The 21,777-nt window shown below is 41.4% G+C and overlaps 2 protein-coding genes across 6 annotated transcripts in view; one reads left to right on the top strand and one right to left on the bottom strand.

Moving 5' to 3' along the window:
* Positions 1–21,777, bottom strand: part of FAM171A1 (family with sequence similarity 171 member A1) — a 128,853-nt gene that overhangs the window by 58,513 nt on the left and 48,563 nt on the right. The window lies entirely within an intron of this gene.
* MSANTD7 (Myb/SANT DNA binding domain containing 7) overlaps positions 1–21,777 on the top strand; it is a 501,345-nt gene that overhangs the window by 454,204 nt on the left and 25,364 nt on the right. Inside the window, exon 3 of one of the 4 annotated variants that reach the window (XR_009447992.1) lies at positions 16,098–16,281. The exons of 1 other annotated variant lie outside the window; for it this stretch is intronic. The gene's annotated coding sequence lies outside the window, so the exon portion shown is untranslated. Of the gene's footprint in view, positions 1–16,097; positions 16,282–21,777 lie in introns of those variants that run through there. 2 more of the 4 variants (XR_009447990.1, XR_009447983.1) reach the window with 2 other exon arrangements.

The following is a 21,777-nucleotide window of genomic DNA, read 5'->3' as shown; positions in this document are numbered from 1 at the left end:
ATCTGATGCCTTCATGCTGGATTCTGATTTGAAAGACAGCAACATAAAGAAGCAATTGCTGCCCTAGTCGGTTTGGCTCAGTGGATAGAGCGTCGGCCTAAGGACTAAAGGGTCCCAGGTTCGACTGAGACCAAGGGCACATGCCCAGGTTGCGGGCTCGATTCCCAGTAGGGGGCGTGCAGGAGGCAGCCAATCAATGATTCTCTCTCATCAATGATGTTTCTATCTGTCTCTCCCTCTCTATTCCTGTCTGAAATCAATAAATTTAAAAAAAAGAAGAAGAAGAAATTGCTTTTTCTGACCAAAGGGGTCACGGAGGAGGCATCTGGTTGGGGACAGCAGTGCAAGCTGCCCTGTCTCAGTGCAGGAGGGTGGTAGAGTATCCCTGGCTCAGCCTCGCCATATGGCCTAGGCATCACTCTTTCTGTGAGCCTCATCCTCCCAGAGTTCTATGAGCTATCTACAAGCTTTAATACATATACTGAGGGGTAGTAGTGTTGCACTCCTCAGGTTCTGTGCTGTCCTGGCAAGGCACTATATGGCTAATGACCATTTCCTTGAAATTGCACCCACCTGATTCTCCTCCCACCCCCTGGCTTTCCTTTTCAGTATCTGTGATGGTTAACTTCATGTTGTCAACATCACTGGGCCATGAGGTGTCCAGATATTTGTCCAAACATTACTCTGGGCTTTTTGTGTGGGTGTTTTTGGATGAGATTAACATTTAAAAAGGAAGACTGAGTAAAAGAGATTGGCCCTAATGGGGGTGGGTGTCATCCAATCAGTTGAAGGCATGAGAAGACTAAAAAGGCTGACCTTCCTCTGATTAAGAGAATTCCTCCTGCATGGTAGCCTTTGAACTGGGATATTGGCTGCTTCTTGCTTTCAGAATCGAACTGAAGTTTCAGCTCTTCCTGGGTCTCAAGCCTGCTAGTGTTTGTACTGGAACTATACCACCAGCTCTCCCGAGATCCAGACTGCTGGCTCACCCTGCAGATCTTGGGACTTGTCAGCTTCTATAATCACACGAGGCAATTCCCTATGATAAATCTTTTCCTATATATACATATATGCACCCTATTGGTCCTGTTTTTCTGGAGAACAATCATGAACAGTATCCATCGTGGGTTCCAATTCTGCCTTCTCATAGTGGATGGACTCACGTGTGTGCTCAGGTCTCTTCTCGTTACACACTCTTACTCAGCACATTATTTCATGATGAGGAATTCAGTCACTGCCAGTGGGAGAATCAAGAAGGAAGAAATAAGCTCTCAGGAATTCTTCCCGAACCATGATTTAGAGCGCCTTTGCACTTGGCAAACACAAGGCATTTGGCTCTGTGGGTACAAACTAGTCCATTCTAAGTACAAAGAACATCTGCTTTGTGGGTAGAGAACTAAACATTATCTTTTAGCCCAGCATTATCTTTTAGTCATTTCCTTTCTATCTGCCACAGATTTAGAACTAAAAGCAACAAGGCCATTTCTAATTGTTGGCTTGACAGAAGGTACCTCTAAGTAGCAAGTTGAGAGCAAACATAATGACAGAGCCATGAGCAAGGAATGACGGTACGTACTCCACAGGCGCCGGGAGGAACCCCCATCGGTACTGAACAAAACTGCCTGCAAACGCGACAGGCCATGTGGAAGGCAGGCCCTGTCTTTCCTTCTTCCCCTTCCTCTTCAAATAACTTGAACCTTCAGTTATTTTTCTACAACTGGCAGAATTCACTTATTTTATAACTTCTTATCCAGGCTCCAAAACCAACATGCTCAATATCTCTGTTGTAACCATGGGCTAACTGGTACTGCAGTAGCCAGTACCCGTGCTCTTCATTGGGCACAGGATTTCTCCACGTGCTTTGAATAGCCAGTGCTTCTCAGTTTTCTACAAACTCTGGCTTCATCTTGGAAGGCCACGTGAAGTTGGTGGACTCGTGTGTGTGTGTGTGTGTGTGTATGTGTGTGTGTGTGTGTGTGGGTGTGTGTGTGGGTGTGTGAGAGAGAGAGAGAGAGAGAGAGAGAGAGAGAGAGAGAGAGAGGGAGAGAGAAAGTGTTGGGTTCTCTCTGACCGTTTTTCATCCCCTTTATATCCCTTCAAGTTGGTCTGTGTTCTGGGATTTTAGTTTTTCTTTCCTCTTGGTTTTTAGAGCAGTTGGTTTCCACAGCAACCCACCTAGCTTGGAAGCCAGTGTTGCTGGGTGGCCATAGAGGCCCTGCAGAAAGAAAGGCCTGTTCTACCAGATCAACAGAAGTTTTTCTCCCAAGTTGCTGGAAACCCCAATGGCTGCCTGTGATTAGCTATATTTAACCCAAATACAGTGGAGTCACATGGCTTTTCGTCTCTTAAGTAAAACAATAAAAAATTACTTGTTCATTTAAAACGTTTTCCAAGTGGGAAGTTATTTTTGAAATGTTACCAGACCTTTGTGGTAAGAGATTTTGCCTCTTTACTTAATGCTTATATTTAACAATATCAGTATATTCACTGAATTTCCATGACTTAATAGAGCAATTACAGGCATGTTCTAGGATGCCCAGCATGTTTAGTGGCAGCTCTCTGTCTATTTGTTTTAGAAATATGAAAGGGTTGCTTTATTTTGTATTCTGATGAGGTTAGAATGCACTTTGTTACACCAGAGTATTCTTGTCATTTATTTTCTCCAGGATTACATAGTGCATATGTACCTTACATTGTTCAATTTTATTTTCTTTCAAAATTTGTAAATCATGTCTTTAAAGAAAATAACATATTTTCTTAAAAAGACGTAAATATTACAAGGCAGGGCAGAAGTAGGTTTACAGTTGTTCATATGGAAAGTAACACAATAATACAAGAAAAAATTGTTTTGTGTACTCATAACTGTAAACCTACTTTTGCTCCACCCTGTATATATGATATATATACAGCATAGGGAATATAGTCAGTAATATTGTAACAATTATGTATGGTGACAAGTAGGTACTGGAAATATCAGGGGGATCACTTTGTAAAGTATATGATTGTCTAACCATTCTGCTGTGCACCAGAAACTAATAGAAAATAACTAGTGGCCCAGTGCACAAAATTCATGTACATTAAAAGGGAATTAATTAGAGGAAATATTTTAATATTGTTATTTGCCCTTTCTCTATAATATAAGTGTCAGAGATTAAAGAAAATTAGTAAAATGTATATGAAAATCTCCCTCCTGTCAGAGTCTGGGGTGCGCCACAGGATCCAGAGTCAAGTCCCCGCCCACCCGGGTGCACCTCGAAATCACGTGAGACCCAGACCCGGCTGGCCCTACCCCTGTCAAGCCCTGCAGGGTGTGGGGGGGTGCAGCCTCAGGTCCCCCGTCAAGCCCCTCTGGGGGGGGGCGGTGCAGCCTCAAGTCCCCAGTCAAGCCCACCAGGTGGGGGGGCGTGGCCTTAGATCCCTCCGCCTGGCCTCAGGTCACCCGGCTCCAGCGCCAGGGCATGATGACCATTTGCATATTAGCTCTTTATTACATAGGATAATGGCTATTAAAAAACCTGCTACAATGTGCACCTTCCAGGACTTACTTGCACCCAGGTTTAGCTGCACTAAAGCATCTGGCAATCTTGGGTGAGTTTAATTCTAAAAGTAATAATCAGTTTGGTCTTCTGCAAAGATTAAGACTTCAGTTCTGTCACCAAGAAGAGCAGGGACAATGTAGACATACTTCTGAGGGACAAATGTGCTGGCACTAGTCCTTCCTAGTTCCACTGATGGTCCCCTCAGCTGCCATTCTCTGCTTAGACTCCTATGCTCTTGATTGTAACCATCTTCCCTAGAGTCTCTCCGTTAATCTGAGTCACAAGAGCTGTCACAGAATTCCCACCATGCGAGGTTTTCCTTGTCATTGTGACCCTAATTTTCAGCAGAGGATTAGGATCTCAGTACTCCCATTTGAAGTCCTCCACACTTGAAAGCATGTAGGAGACGAGTTTGCTGTCACAGCCCCTGGGAAGTTAGAATCCCATTCTGTGTCTTTTGTGTTTTTACCGTCACTGGCACCTGACTCATCCTCTGAATCTCCTGAAAAGACGGCTGCACGGTCCACTTGAGAGCTACAACTGCAGTTTGGAGCATGGGCGCTGTTCACATGGGCGCTCCTGCTGGCTGGCTCACCCTCTGCAGGGCCTGGGCTTTGAGCTTATTCCCAGTGTTGTCTCCACAAGCTCTGCACACAACACATTCTCTCAACCCCACACATAAACCTTTGTCTTGGCAGTGGTGCCAGGATATCTCCGAGCCATCAATCAGTGAATTCCTACCCTCTCCCATAAGAAACCTGTATGAGGAGTAAACTGCTAGTCATCCCTATAACAATACTTTCTAACCAACATCACTGAGCTGCCAAGAATGCTGCAATACACAGTAAACATCCACAGAAGTACAGCAATTACAGAAGCTATGACATATACAGATAGAATACACGATGCATACATGTATAGCATGTATTACACTGACGTTCCATTTTTTAAGTGACAGGATGCCTTCTTCCTCTCACTTTAAACACCCTATCATGAAAACAGAAAATGTGATTCCTGAATAACAACCTGCTTTGACTTTCTGGCTAAGGATCTTGTTAAGTTTATTCATTCACCAATTAATTAAATGGCAGAAGTTGTTCTCTGCCCAGCTGGTATGGCTCGGTGGTTGAGTGTTGACCTATGAACCAGGTGGTCATGGTTTGATTCCTGGTCAGGGCACATGCCCTGTGTGGGGAGGCGGCGGGGTTGTGCAGGAGGCAGCCGATCAGTGATTCTCTCTCATCATTGATGGTTCTATCTCTCTCTCTCCCTCTCCGTTCCTCTCTGAAATCAATTAAAAAAATTTTTTTTAAAAGAAGTTCTCCGTTATTGAACTCAGTATAAGAAGAAGTTTTCTGGAGCTGGTTCCATATGCAGGTTATACTATCAAAGCAACTATAAAGTGGCTACATTCTTGCAACTAACCAAGAAATTTTTAGGTAAACATCCCAGGATAATCTGAAAACTATTGCTGGATTTACGTGATTCAACTGTACAATTTACATATACTAGTATAACCAAGTGTCATCAAGCAAAATTAATGACAGAATGTTCTTATGATCTCACCTACAATAGCAAGCTAAATGGACCCTACTCCAATCCTCTTAATGTGGTGGTAGCAGGAATCATTCAGGTGTAGCTTTGAACTCAGTATAAGAAGAAGTTTTCTGGAGCTGGTTCCATATGCAGGTTATGCTATCAAAGCAACTATAAAGTGGCTACATTCTTGCAACTAACCAAGAAATTTTTAGGTAAACATCCCAGGATAATCTGAAAACTATTGCTGGATTTACGTGATTCAACTGTACAATTTACATATACTAGTATAACCAAGTGTCATCAAGCAAAATTAATGACAGAATGTTCTTATGATCTCACCTACAATAGCAAGCTAAATGGACCCTACTCCAATCCTCTTAATGTGGTGGTAGCAGGAATCATTCAGGTGTAGCTTTAAAGTGCAAGTGAAAATATAGTTACTTATCTTGGGGGAAGTGTCTCTTAATTCAAACCAGCCCTGGCTGGTGTTGCTCAGTGCTTGGAGTGTCAACCCTCGCACTGAAAGGTCAGAGGTTTGATTCCTGGTCAAGGGCACGTGCCTGGGTTGCAGTTTTATCCCCAACCAGTTGGGGCATGTGCAGGAGACAACCAATCGATGTGTCTGTCTGTCTGTCTCTCTGTCTTCCTCTCCCTTTCTCCCTCCCTTCCATATCTCTAAAAATCAATGGAAAAAATATACTTAGATGGACTAACAACAACAAAGGCAAACCAATCTATATATATAAAAGCCTAAGTGACTGTAGGACCATTCAACCAGTAGCTATGATGCACACTCACCATCAGGGGGGAGATGCTCCAACCAGTAGGTTAGCTTGCTGCTGGGGTCCAGCCAATCGGGACTGGGTGACATGGGCTGAACACGCCCTGGAGTCCTCCTACAGTCCCTCCCCAACCCCGATTGTGAACCGGTGGGGTCCCTTGGCCTGGCCTGCAACCTCTTGCAAACCTGGACCCCTCAGGGGATGTATGCAGGCCAGGCCGAGGGACCCTACTGGTGCATGGATTTGTACACTGAGCCTCTAGTTTAATATAAAAGAATGCTGCAATTGTTCAAAAGAAGTAAAAATTGAAGTGGGTATTGGACACCAAAATGATGCCAAATATAGCTAAAAAAAAAAAAAAAAAAAAAAAGCTGTGATTACAATTTCCAAGAACTTTTCCCTAAAAATCAATTCATATGTATAAACCTAATAATATCCTCATCTGAGTCAGATAAGTATGAAATAACTATAATATAAAAATGCAAATATGGTAAGTGCATTTATAAGCTTCATATAACATCTTTTACAACAGAATTATGATGACATAACACTGTGGTGACAAGAGGACACAAGTATTGTACAGAGATCGCTGTAAGAAAACATTGTAGATCCTTTGCCCATTTTTGATTGGATCGTTTATCTTCCTTTTGTTAAGTTGTATGAGTTCTCTATAAATTTTGGAGATTAAACCCTTATCAGAAATATCACTTCACCCCAAAGCTATGGAATATACATTCCACTCAGATGCTCATGGGACAGATTCAAAAATAGACCACATATTGGGCCACAAGCAAAGTCTCCCCAAATTCAAGAAGATTGAAATTATACCAAGCATCTTCTCAGACCACAAGGGCATAATTTTAGAAATAAACTACAATAAAAACAACCCAAAATACTCAAACACTTGGAAGCTGAATAGCATGTTATTAAATATTGATTGGGTTACCAATGAGATCAAAGAAGAAATTAAAAACATCCTGGAAACTAATGACATTGAAAACACAACAATCCAAAACCTATGGGATGCAATGAAAGCAGTCCTGAGAGGGAAGTTTATAGCTCTACAGGCCTATCTCAAAAAAACAATAAAAAATGGTAGTAACTCATCTAACTCTACAACTCAAAGAATTAGAAAGAGAGCAACAAGAAAACCCCAGAGTGAGCAGAAGGAAGGAGATAATAAAGATTAGAGCAGGAATAAATGACATAGAGACCAAAAAACAACAACAACAACAACAACAAACCAATACAGAAAATCAATGAAACCAAGAGCTGGTTCTTCGAAATGATAAACAAGATTGACAAACCTCTAGCCAGGCTCACCAAGAAGCAAAGAGAGAGGACCCAAATAAACAAAATCAGAAACGATAGAGGCGAAATAACAACAGATCCCACAGAAATACAAATGATTGTTAAAAAATACTATGGACAGCTCTACTCCAACAAACTAGACAACCTGGAGGAAATGGACAAATTCCTAGAAAAATACAACATTCCAAAACTCAATCAGGAAGAATCTAAAAATCTCAATAGGCCAATAACTATGGAAGAAATTGAAGCAGCCATCAAAAAGCTTCCAGCAAACAAAAGCCCAGGACCAGACGGCTTCACAGGGGAGTTTTACCAAACAGTCAAGGAAGAACTAAAACCTATCCTCCTCAGACTACTACAAAAAATTCAAGAGGAAGGTACACTTCCAAGCTCATTCTATGAAGCCAGCATCACCCTAATACCAAAATCAGGTAAAGACAACACAATGAAAGAGAATTACAGGCCAATATCCCTCATGAACATAGATGCCAAAATCCTCAACAAGATCTTAGCAAATCAGATCCAGCAGTACATCAGAAAGATCATATACCATGACCAAGTAGGATTTATCCCAGGGATGCAAGGATGGTACAATATCCGCAAATCAATAAACGTAATACATCACATAAACAAATTGAAAGAAAAAAACCACATGGTCATATCAATTGATGCAGAAAAAGCATTTGACAAAATCCAACACCCATTTTTGATAAAAACTCTCAGTAAGGTGGGAGTAGAAGGATCATACCTCAACATAATAAAAGCCATATACGACAGGCCCACAGCCAACATCATACTCAATGGACAAAAACTAACGCCATTTCCCCTAAGAACAGGAACAAGACAGGGATGTCCACTCTCACCACTCCTGTTCAACATAGTACTGGAAGTATTAGCCATTGCAATTAGACAAGAAGGAGAAATAAAAGACATCCAAATTGGAAAAGAGGAAGTAAAACTGTCCTTATTTGCAGACGACATGATATTATACATACAAAACCCTAGAGACTCCATCAAAAAACTACTAGACTTAATACATGAATTTGGCAATGTAGCAGGATACAAAATTAACCCCAAGAAATCTGAGGCATTTCTACACACAAATAGTGAACTTTCAGAAAGAAAGATTATAAAAACAATCCCGTTTACCATCGCACCAAAAAAATCAATCTACCTAGGAATAAACTTAACTAAAGAGGTAAAAGACCTCTACTCAGAAAACTACAGGACGTTGAAAAAAGAGATAGAGGAAGACATAAACAGATGGAAGAACATACCGTGTTCATGGATTGGTAGAATCAACATCATTACAATGTCCATACTACCCAAAGCAATCTATAAATTCAACGCACTTCCCATTAAAATACCAACGGCATACTTCACAGATCGAGAACGAACTCTCCAAAAATTCATCTGGAATAAAAATGACCCCGAATAGCTGCAGCAATCCTGAGAAAGAACAAAGTAGGTGGGATCTCAATACCAGATATCAAGCTGTATTACAAAGCCACTGTTCTCAAAACTGCCTGGTACTGGCACAAGAATAGGCATATAGATCAATGGAATAGAATAGAGAGCCCAGAAATCGGCCCGAACCAATATGCTCAATTAATATTTGACAAAGGAGGCAAGAACATACAATGGAGTCAAGATAGTCTCTTCAATAAATGGTGTTGGGAAAATTGGACAGATATAAGCACGAAAATGAAACTAGACCACCAACTTACACCATACACAAAAATAAACTCAAAATGGATAAAGGACTTAAATGTACGACGGGAAACCATAAAAATTCTAGAAGAATCCAAAGGCAACAAAATCTCAGACATATGCCGAAGCAATTTCTTCACCAATACAGCTCCTAGGGCACTTGAAACTAAAGAGAAAATGAACAAATGGGACTACATCAAAATAAAAAGCTTCTGCACAGCAAAAGACACCATCAACAAAACAACAAGAAAGCCCACTGCGTGGGAAAACATATTTGCCAATGTCATATCTGATAAGGGCCTAATCTCCAAAATTTATAGGGAACTCATACAACTTAACAAAAGGAAGATAAACAATACAATCAAAAAATGGGCAAAGGACCTAAATAGACACCTTTCAAAAGAGGACATTCAGAAAGCCAAGAGACATATGAAAACATGCTCAAAGTCACTAATCATCCGAGAGATGCAAATCAAAACAACAATGAGGTACCATCTCACACCTGTCAGGCTGGCTATCATCAACAAATCAACAAATGACAAGTGCTGGAGAGGATGTGGAGAAAAAGGAACACTCGTGCACTGCTGTTGGGAATGCAGACTGGTGCAGCCACTATGGACGACAGTATGGAGTTTCCTCAAAAAACTAAAAATGGAACTCCCATTTGACCCTGTGATCTCACTTCTAGGACTATATCCGAAGAAACCAGAAACACCAATCAGAAAGGATATATGCACCCCTATGTTCATAGCAGCACAATTCACCATAGCTAAGATTTGGAAACAGCCTAAGTGCCCATCAGCAGATGAATGGATTAAAAACTGTGGTACATCTACACAATGGAATAAAAAGAAGGAACTTTTACCATTTGCAACAGCATGGATGTATTATGCTAAGCGAAATAAGCCAGTCGGAGAAAGATAAATATCACATGATCTCACTCATATGTGGGATATAATGATCAATATAATTTGATGAACAAGAATAGATCCAGCCGTAGCCGGTTTGGCTCAGTGGATAGAGCATCGGCCTGTGGACTGAAGGGTCCCAGGTTTGATTCTGGTCAAGGGCATGTACCTTGGTTGCAGGCACATCCCCAGTAGGAGGTGTGCAGGAGGCAGCTGGTTGATGTTTCTCTCTCGTCGATGTTTCTAGCTCTCTCTCTCTCTCTCTCTCTCTCTCTCTCCCTTCCTCTCTGTAAAAAAATCAAAAAAATATATTTTTTTAAAAAAGAATAGATCCAGAGACAAATGGTGGGGAGGAGTCGGTTAGAGAGCAACCAAAGGACTTGTATGCATGCATATTAGCATAACCAGTGGATACAGGCACTGGGGCGATGGGGGCTTTCCTAGGGTGGGAATGGCTGGGGTCAATTGGGGAAAAAGAAGACATATAAAATTTTAGACAATAATAACACACACACACACACACACACACACACACACACACGAAAGAAAATAAAAGAAAACATTGTAAAAGGCTTCTGTTCCGTTGCTGGTTTAAAATTTTCACAAAGGTACAAAGACCACTTAGGAGAATTTGGAAGAATCTTGGAACTCTGAAGTTAATGAGTAATAGTAAGTATATCTATAAAATTAACACACACACACCTCATCAAGCTTTAAAGATCTATTGGAAGATGCTAGTTAAATCGTTACCAAGGGAACCTGATGGAGGAAAAAATCCTAGTGTGTGTTTCTAGATCTCCTTACTAGTATATCTATAAATATGCATTTTTAATAGTTTTTTGTCAAGGACTAGGTAAAGAGCAAAATTACATGGCATTTATTTTGAATAAAGAAACCTTCAGCTCTGGCGAGGTGGCTCAGTTGGTTGGTGTGTCATCCCACACACTAAAAGGTTATATTTCTATTCCAAGTTAGGGTACATAACCAGGTTCGATCCCCATTCAAGGTGTGTAAGGGAAGCAGCCAATTAATGTTTCTCTCACATCAGAGTTTATGCTTCTTGCCCTCACTCCTCCTCTCTCTAAAAAATATATCCTCAGATGAGGATTAAAAAAAAGAAAAACCTTCAGATCAAGTGCAACTTAAATATGAAAGGCTGCTTCAACATTTAAAAATCAATTAATGTAATCCATCACATCAACAGACTAAAAAAATCACATCATCATATCAATAGATGCAAAAAAAGGAAAGCATTTGACAAAACCCAGCACCTATTTAGGATAAAAACTCTCATTACCTAGGAATAGAGGGGAACCTCAACTTGATAAAGACTATTCACAAAAAAACCCTACAGCTAACACCATACAAAGCTTTGCCACTGATCTCAGAAAAAAGAAACTAATCAGATGTTTTTGTTTTGTTTTTTAGCAAGTCATCTCTCTCTCTAGGACAGTTATGGCAAACCTATGACACGCGCGTCAGAGGTGACATGCAAACTCATTTTTTTGGTTGACTTTTCTTTGTTAAATGGCATTTAAATATATAAAATAAATATCAAAAATATAAATCTTTGTTTTACTATGGTTGCAAATATCAAAAAATTTCTATATGTGACACGGCACCAGGGTTAAGTTAGTGTTTTTCAAAATGCTGACATGCCGAGCTCAAAAGGTTCGCCATCACTGCCCTAGGAAGAGACCAGATAAGAAGTGCTAAGTGGGAGCTGGTAGTGAGGAAGCTGACTCACTAATGATTTTAGAATTAAAGGAAGGGGCAAGGAGGCCAGCTGCAGTGGCCTGTAGGAAGCTGTGAATGGCTCAAGTGTGTGAGGCTCTTGGCACTTGAAGTTTTATGAAAGAAGATACAGGTCGTTGGAGCAGCTGAAGTTTAGTCAATGTGATTAAATTATACAGATGTGCTTATCTTTACAGAGAGATATTTAACAAGCTACAGTGAACCTATTATTAACATCTTATTTTTGCTTCAGAAGCTTAAGTATCTGAGGGCACTTTAGGGTCTTCGATATGATGCTCATGACGACTGGGAGGAGTATGTACAGCAAGCATGTCAAACTCAAAGGTTAACATGGGCCAAATAAACAAGGCTTAAGTTTATGTGGGCCACCAAAAAACAAAAGCTTCAATTTTCAGAGCAACAGTTTTATTTTGATAGAGACATGCTGAATACAAAGGGCTTAAATAGATGAGTAATCGTTAACATAAAATAATAGACCATTTTAATAAAAAATAATATTTTTTCCTGAACATTAACTCACCAGATACTGAATAACTGCACAAATTAATAAGCATAATGCAAATAAACCTATTTCCTGTTGTGCACACCAAACAAGTCAGTCCAAGACTAATGATATGGCAATCAGCTGCTAAAATATTTGCTGCTAGTGTTAGTGGAGAGAAATGGTGCGCCTGCGTGTAAGAGAAATGAATGCAACACGATTATAGTAATCAGTCATTAGTGAACGTTGTAATTCGTTATTAATAATCCTATATAATAAAAGCATAGTATGCAAATTGTCCCCTCGACCAGGAGTTGTCTGGGAGTTTGGCCAGGGGGCGGGGCAGGCCGGAGGAAGAGAGGGAGTACCAGCCGGCAGCCGGCAGCAGCTAGGGATGTATAACAGGGTACTGTAAAAATTAGGTTACGCAACTTTTATTACAACGTTTCTTAAATGCCGTTATATTGGCTGAGCCACAAAAATGTTCCTTGTGGGCCGCGGGCCACGAGTTTGACATGCTTGGTGTACAGAATGTTTCATGGACAAATAGTCTGGGGTTGGCTCCCAGGCTCCCCATGTTTTGTTGTGTGGTTTCAGTCAAGTCCATCACTCTCCTTAGCCTCCATTTTCTTGTCCATAAAATAGGGATTTCAACTGCTTTGAAAACACAGTAGCATTTGTTTCTAGTGGCAATGATATTTGTAAGGGGTCTGCTAGCCAAAGGTCCTTCCTGATCTTGCCTCCTGGTTCTTATGCCTCTAAATTTCCCCATGAAACAAAATCTCAAGACCACCAGCACCTCTCAATGGGAAAGTTTTTCAATGAAAGAGAAATAAAAAAGGAAAGATATATGTTCAGAGCATAGGGCTCTGACAACCTGTATTTGAATCTCATCTCTCCACTTCCTGCTTAATGCTCTTAACTAGAGCTTCTCATCCATAAAAATGGGGGTGATGTCCCCCAAACATCTCAGAGAGCTATAATGGGGTAATAAGTGTAAGGTGCCCAGCATATAGCACAGCACACAGTGAGGGCTTAATAACTGTTAGCCATTTTATAATTAGCTTATTGTTCCCCAATATTTGACTCAAATGAGGATCACCCAGGGTCTTTGAAAGTTTACGGAAGACCTCCTGAAAAGAGTGGACCACACTTGGCTACAGTTCAGGGAAGATTCTTCTTTCACTCACATCCACCACTGACAATCCCCGAGAGCACAGGGAGCTGGAAGAACAGCAGAAGCCATTGTTGGAAGAGATTTCTCCACAGGTCTCTGGTATTTCTGCCCTGACTACTTTGGTGTGGACTCTCTTCAAGGATGTTTGTTTAATGAACATCCATGTACTAGTATGACAGATAGTGCCTCCCTCTGAAGCAAAAGAGAGTCTGATCACAATTCCTGTGTGTGTGTGTGTGTGTGTGTGTGTGTGTGTGTGTGTGTGTGTAGGGGGGAGTCTCACACCATCAAGAAACTGTTGGACACCAGCTGGATGTCTTAAAATTCAACTCAATTCTGACATTATTGACCTGGAGATAGTGCCAGATCCCAGAGTATAAGGGCTCAGTCCTACAAGACTGCCCCCCACTTCAAATGCCAATCTCAAATCCTGTGCTTCCACCAAGCAACTACAGATCAGAGGTTCCCATAACCCCCTCCTGGGGTTTGATTACTTTGCTAAAGTAGCCTACAGAACTCAGGAAACATTTCACCTAGTAGATCACGGTTTATTATAAAAGGATGTAACTCAGAACAGAACATCCAGATGAAAGAGATGCGTAGGCCAGGCACGGGGAAGGGGCATGGAGCTTCCACACTTTCTCTAGGCATGCCATTGTCCCCAAATTTTCATGTGTTTAACCAACCTGGAAGCTCCCAAACCCCCTTCTTTTGGGGTTTTATGGAGGCTTCATCACATAGGCACAACTGATAAATCATTAATCATTGGGGACTGATTCAACCTTCGATCTCCCTTCCTTCCTGGAGAATTCCAAGCTTCTGATTAAGTGGTGATTTCTTTGCTGATGGGGCCCATCCTGAGGCTATTTCATTAACATAACAAAAGCCACCTTTTTCACTCTCAGCACACTGAAATTCCAAATATTTCTTCTTATAAATCACAATATCATAGGCAGGCATGCCTCCTGCCTATTATAAAAGACTTGGGTTCCCAACGCTAGGGTTTCTCTTCTGTTACATACTCCACTGCAAGTGCAGGTTTCATCTGGTCCTCTTGTTTAAAAAAATATTTTTATTAATTTCAGAGAGGAAGGGAGGTGGAAGAGAGAGATGAAAACATCAATGATGAGAGAGAATCACTGATTCGCTGCCTCCTGCATGGCCCCCACTGGGGATGGAGCCCATAACCCAGGCATACTATGCCCCTGACTGGAATCAAACCCGGGACCCTTCAGTCCACAGGCTGACACACTCTATCCACTGAGCCAAACCAGCTAGGGCCATCTGGTCCTCTTTCAGTTGCCCTATGGGAAATGGGGCTCAGGGAAGAAGATAAAAATGCTGATACTCTGGCTACAGCTACTGCAGCAACAACCAGTCCTTAATCTCTGACCTGCAAGTATTGTGTCTTCTACCAGTATCTATACAACTGTGGCAGGCTGGCTTATTAACTTACAAGTAGGGCAGAATCTCAGGCCCTTCACTGTGCCTGACAGTCTCTAAAGGCCCAAGGAAATGATGGCACCGAGGCAGGAAAAAAGTGGGCTAGGATCCTTGGAGAAGGGCCAGGAGAGTCAGAGAATTAAAAAATAAAGACAAGACAGTCCCAAGTTTTGGGTAATGTCTTTCGGCTGATGAACAATATTGTTTTAAATCAGATTTTGGATTTTCAAATTCTTAAATAACCCTCTATCAGGAATGACCAAGGTTTTTGTTGTTGTGGTTTTAATAAGAGAAGGCTTATTTAGGTAGCTACAAAGGTAGTAGAAGTGAGCCAGCTGGGCTGCGTAGGCTCAGAAAACAAGTTACAGAAGCAAAAGAAGGGTCCTTAAAGCTTAGGAGAGGGAAAGGCAAAGGTAATGAGCCCGAGGGAAGAAGAGGGGGCGAGAAAGGCACTGGCATGCTCCTGACAGGGAGAGCTTATCCTGGCAAATTCTAACCACTTCTACCCTTTCTATCACACCTACTCCCACCGTGAGCCACTCTGCTCCATCAGTTTAACACAGTCGTTCCGGGAGGTTCCACATGTGCAGCCTTCCCCACAGGACAACAGAACTGAGGGTTTTCCACTCCAAGCATTAGTGGGCATTTTGTTTGTTTTTAAAGCACTGATCATTTTAGTTTCCTTTTAAATCTTAAGAGTTGAAAAACTACATTTAGGTCATCACAAGCAACACCCGATGGGTAGAATTAAAATTACATGCTAATTGGGTTATTAGTGCTATTCATTTAACAATTGAAAATATTTATTAGTTTAGTGAAATGCCATTTCTTCTTTTTAAATCTGTTTGAATAAATGCTGTATTAGTTATGCTCACTCCTACATGTTACAAAACCTTACAATGTTCTGATTAACACCAACATTTATGAATCCAATTTATAGGGGTTTTCTAAGAAAATTAACTTTTCACAACACAATTTCAGCTTCCTGCTTCATCTAAATCTCACTACTCTAAACAACAAAGTATTGCTCTCTGGGATTTTTTTTCCATAACGAACACCAACATACAATATTTTCCACACTGTTTCAATTTGTTGATTAATTCTTATTTTGTGCCAAGTGGATTCACATTTTGCCTTCCAATCTGTGTAGATCATGTACTTGCAGCAATGTCAATTAAGGGATTTTATTTTCTGCTTTTGCTTTGAAAAGTGAGTTCCACATTCCTCTTTACTGCCAACTCAACAAATAATTCTACAACATGAAATAGAGATTTTTTCCTAACTTGCAGTATAAAAGGTCTGCCATGTTTTATCTTATATTTGAAAGTCAATGCTACTTTTAACTCTCCTTCACAAGGGCATTATTACATGTCACCTGTTAATTGGGTCACAGACACTGAAAAACCATTTGGCTTAGCCAGTGATGGCGAACCTACGACACGCGTGTCAGAGGTGACACGCGAACTCATTTTTTTGGTTGATTTTTCTTTGTTAAATGGCATTTAAATACATAAAATAAATATCAAAAATATAAGTCTTTGTTTTACTATGGTTGCAAATATCAAAAAATTTCTATATGTGACACGGCACCAGAGTTAAGTTAGGGTTTTTCAAAATGCTGACACGCTCAGCTCAAAAGGTTCGCCATCACTGGCTTAGACCAAGAACTCAAAAGCTATTAGAGTGGCAGGGCCAATAATTGCATCCCAAGGAGAGCCCGCTGGCTGAAGGAGTTAGGAATACAAGTGTAGGCAGAAAAGCCCACAGATGAAGGAGATGAAAGTTCCAGGGTGGCCCACTGCTGACTGGCCTTCCCTGCTCATCAGCCAGAGAGAGAGCATTGGTCTACTCACATGCACTCGCGGGTGCTTCCTGGGGCTGAAAGTGCACCCTCACGCTGGGAATATGAACCTAAAGATCCTGGGAATGGGGAGAAAGTAGTGGGACGGGACGTATCAGAGGCTTCATCCTCACAAAGAAGAAACTGTGGGCTCTTGGCTGTGCTATAATCTTTAATCTCTCACTTGACAGACTGAGGAACTCGAGGTTCTCATTCAAGCTTCCTTAGCTAACCTGTAACTAAGATGGGGCTGTAAGGGTGAGTAGGTATATTAATCCTGTCTTATAATTTATGTTCCAATTCTTGGAGTTTTGCTGACTCTGTAGGACCCCCCTTCCCAAGATCAGCTAATTCCTAGAGATAGCAAACTAAGGACTTGGAGGGCTCACCTGTGAGCATGTCTTTATATACAAAGTAACCCATCCAGAGCCCACACCCCAAACACCTGCTCTTTGAAGCTCAGGGCCACTATCCCCCTACTCCAATCACCTCAGGGCCAGATACCAGACAAGTAGAGATCTCCCCTATGCTCCAGAGTCCACTGAAATTATCCAGTCACCAATCCTAACCCTACCTAGTCTGCTTGCCCATTCCTTCCCAAGAAAACCACAGTGAAGGCTCTTGCCCCCATTTCCCCTCACCCCCTCTGCCTCCTGACTGACCTGGTGCTCCCCCAGGTGGTCCCCATGGCATGCCTTGCCTGTCCTCTTGGAAGCTGTGAGTGTAACAAACTGTCTCCTCAATGACAGTTGTCTACTGACCTGTGGGCCTCGCCACACCTGCACAATAATAAAATCTATGTTTTAAAACAGACGACTCAAGGCTTTCCTGCTGAAGGATAAGCCAGGAACAGAGTATTGGTACAGAACTAGAGCTACATCTGCTCTGAGGAAGAACTTTCTAAAAATCTGTGCTGCATGAATAAACAGTACGTTCTACATCACAGAAAATACTTCGGCAGTGGGAGTAGAAAATGACTTGTCAGAGAAGAACAATAGGAACTCAGATCAGACTTGATGAACCTGTACAGAGCAGTGAGACCTAATGCATCAGGGCGGTGAATGAGAAATTGCAGACTTTCAACAGCAGAGGATCACTGAAGATTTTTGAGCAGGGAAGGGAAGCGACGTATCTTATAACAATATGCAGAATGGACTGCAACAGAGGGAGACTGTGGGCGGAAGGAATAATGAGGAGGTCCCTGAAGTTCAGTCCCAAGATTGCAGCGAGGGGCTTGCTGGTGCATATGTGCGTGTGTATGATGGTGGGGACAGAAATAGGAAAAGGGTTAACTTGAACTTGAACCGACCGCCTCTCAACACAGGTGAGGAGAGAGGCCCAAGCAGAGGCTCTTAGTGGAACACATTTCATAGTATCATGGGGGAAGGGTCTGAGAGCATGGACATAAAACTGCAAGGACCCACCCAAGGCAGTGCACATCCCATGCATATATATGATAATGCAGCATGGGTGTCACTTTAGTGTGCAACTTGACTGGCCATTTCTTACTGGGGCCGACCCCTAACTTCACATGCAGAAGTACATGTCCCCAAATTATTTGATTTAAAAAAAGATTTTAAGTTACAGGTTTATGCTCAGGTGTTTCACTAAGGCTATAACAGATAGAGTATTTTTGTTCTCCTTTGAAAGAGTCATATTAAAATATTATTATTGTGCAGAGGAAAAATGTTTAAATTATCATCAATATCAGTAAATTTAGAGAGTAATTCATCTACCTTTTTTAGGATGAGATATTCTTGTAAAGGTGACTGTCAAGACCATCTGATTTGGGGTGAAGACCCTAAAGGATGACCCCAAAATAGAAATGAGGGCAGTGGGAGAAAACTGCATCCTAAACAGCAATGCGCCCTTCGAGAACCAGCAATTACTTCCAGGTTCCCATTCTCCCACTCGGTTAGGTCACATCTAACTTCTCGTCGGAACTAAATCCAGCAAAACATCCATCATGGCTACCTTCCTGCCAAGTCAAGACTTTCCATCAGGCCAGTGGAATTCTGAAGTGAACCTGGAGATCCCTTCCAGGGCTTTGAGTTGTGACATTTGGTGGGTGCAGACACACACTGAGATCCAGTGTAGTGTTGAGATGGTCTCTGGGGTAACCTTACTTCAGGCTTCCATGTGCTGTCCCTTCAGGAGTGGAAGGATGACACCACCCACACACTCCCAACAAGGCAAATACTTTGACTTGTTTTTCAGGAACTTGTGCCTCAGCATAAATTACAACTTCCCACTCGCTTGCCTGGAGCTGCTGGATGCCATATACATAGGCCATATGGGGGATGAACCCATGACCTCGGTGGAACACAAACGGGGTTCTGAAATGCGTGAGTTAATGGGACACACATAGAATTAAATAGTTATGACTTCATCCTAAACCAGGAAAGGACTTAAAACCCCAAAACAGTAACATCCACATCACAAAAATGTGAATATATTCTTCCAATATTGCAATGCTTCCTTTCCAATCAACCAGCCAGTGAATATTTGTGCTTATTTAGGAGCATGGAGGCAACTGGGGAGGAAGGGGGAGATAAAACGTTTCCTTTTAATGATCAGAAAGGAGTAAGCATTTTTGTCATTTTCATGCTGACCATATTCAAGCATTAATCTTTCAAAATCATTGGCTATTGTGCACACAATCCAAATGCAATACATTATGCCCCATGCCCAAGAATACAATCAGAGTATGTCAGATTTGCTTAGGAAGGGGTGTATACTGTACTTAGTCAGAAAGCAAAGCTTTTACCTCATTGTGGAATTAACAGATGCTAGGGGAATAAAAACAAAGTCTTGTAAATAGACAAACATCTGTTAACATTTAATTTTTAACAGCAAAAAACTAGTTTTTAAAGATATGAAAAAGCTCAGATGTGTTTTCTCAACAAAGTCTATTTTGATCAATATTTCCATAAGCAACTGCTCTAGTTTTTCAACTTCAAAAAAGCAAATATAATCTTAACATGAGCAGCTATTCCTTATTGCAAACCTGGCTATGCTTTAAACTTGGAACATTCTGTTTTCTGCTAATTTGTTATTATTATGTAATTCATAAATTAATGGATAGAGATAACTAAAACATAAATATAATACAAATTAGAGGCAAGCAGAAACCAAGTTTATCTTATTTTCTGATGCACATATTCACTGAAATAACCAATATTCAAGTAAGCTGAACATGTGGTCACAACTCACAATTTAAAAGCAAATCACAGCTTGGTCAGTGTGGCTCAGTGGTTGAGCATCAACCCGTACACCAAGAGGTCACTGGTTTGATTCCCAGTCAGGGCATATGCCTGGGTTGTGGGCTGGATCCCTCGTTGGGCATGTGCAGGAGGCAGCTGATCTCTCTCTCTCTCTCAAATCAATAAAAACATATTTAAAAGAAAAACAAACAAAACAAGCAAACCATAGTACTCACAGTCTTGGCTGATAATAACTGCCTAAGTTTTAAATGAGATACTCAAGAGCAGGTGAATTTAAATCCAAAAAGAAAACAAAATATTTGGAGGTGAAGAACCTAAATTCTACATGCTTGTTTTAGGACTTAAGAAGTCAGCATTTTCTATGACTTCTTTTCTGCAATGTGAAAAACAGTTTACCAATTGAAAACACAGAAAATGCTGAGAATATTTTAATGTAGAAAATTTTCAGTGATAATTAAATTATTTTTGCTTAATGAGTCAGTCTTCAATTAGGATGAAAAAAGAACATAGATAGTAATGTTGAATTACTAAACTCTTATCTCTAACTTTGGTAGGTCTCTGGGGTTAGTTCTTAAGCAACAGATATAATTTGTCTCAGACCCACTAGCCTGACAGTAAAAGAGTCCTGAGCTTAACTAGCCAATTGCATTTGATAGTCCAAGTTTCCTTCTGGCCTTGCATGACCCAACGTGAAAAAGAATGACCAGTTTCCAATTTCTGTTGCAATGCTTGCAATGGGGGTGGGGGTGGATTGACTGAAAGAATGTGGTAAGAGTAAATTGGTGGGAAAGAGTAACATAAAATTAATAATTAAAAACCAAACAAACACGTCTTATAAATATACTAGATAATAGCTTCCAAATAACTATCCCATAGGTTCTATTATTTGATCTCAGTAGAATCCAATGACATAGAGCAGGTAATACCCTGGGTTTGTAGTAAAGGGGAGCGTGACCTAAAAAGCTTAAAGAGACCCTAAAAATGGCAGAGTTGAGATACAAATTGGTCTGGTCCTGTGCCCAACAGTGTAGTGCCCTGGGGCCCGCCTGGGCTAGCTCTAAAGGGAAGCAGCAGCTGCCCCTCTCAGCTACAGCCCTGCTCTGAAAGCTCTCCCCAACAGGCTTGTCTTTACAACAAAATGTTCTTCCTGTGTAAAGGTCTGCTGGATCTAAGCAACAGTCCTCAGAGGTCTTCTCTCTCCCTCTCCACCTCCATGTGGCAGGATGGACCTTAACGCCCCGTGTGAGATAAAGGAGAGAGAGTCCCGGAGGAGGGCAGAGCCAGGCAGCACTGCACACTGGGAGTCGGAGGGATGAGGAAGGCTGCCCTGGCATACTTCCCTTCTGAGCCTCACCTGTTTTCACGTAGAGATAGCCCCAAGGCTCTTCCCATATCCCCAAATAACACATGTTTACAATTACTGCCTTCTTTTCCAAGCAGGGCCATTTCTTTTATACTGTTAGAAAAGACTGAACAGGCTTTTGCATTTTTATAAGCACAACAGGGGACTTGAACATGCTTTTTGCCAACACAGGTATAATCTCAATGTATCACTTCAAATTTTTTCATTTGCATTTAACATTTCAATGAAAAAAGTTTAACCCATATTCCCTTTTAATTATTTTTGACCCACTTGCTGCAAAAGTAGGTAATGATGTTGAACCCAGTCCGAATGAAGTAACCTTGGCCTTCTCTGTGCATGTGATTTTGTTTCCTCCTTTAAACAGATCTGGTCTCCCTCCTGCCATTAAAAATGAGAATTAATATGGCTTCATCTCCATTCATTCTGGGACTCTCCTTAAATGAGCTCTAACACACTGCTCTGGGGGCTTAGGCTGGATTCTAGGCTTTGACTTCTTCCTCCTCCAGGAGGATGGGGAGGTGGTCGCTCTCCTGACCCCAGGAAGGAGGTGCCATGTCTCCTCCTGGAGGAACGGAAGCCCAGGGCAGAGAAGAGTCAGTTTACAAGGAATACTCAGCTGCCCTCTGTCCTAGTCTTTCCAGTGCATGGGATAGGGGAGTCGCCTCCAACCGCTTCTCACTCGTAACTATCGTTTGGTAACAGCGC

Source organism: Myotis daubentonii, chromosome 1 (genome assembly GCF_963259705.1).
Source record: "Myotis daubentonii chromosome 1, mMyoDau2.1, whole genome shotgun sequence".
Taxonomy (NCBI): domain Eukaryota; kingdom Metazoa; phylum Chordata; class Mammalia; order Chiroptera; family Vespertilionidae; genus Myotis; species Myotis daubentonii.
The sequence above is the reverse complement of the archived record's forward strand: the minus strand, read 5'-3'. Positions and strand labels throughout refer to the sequence as shown.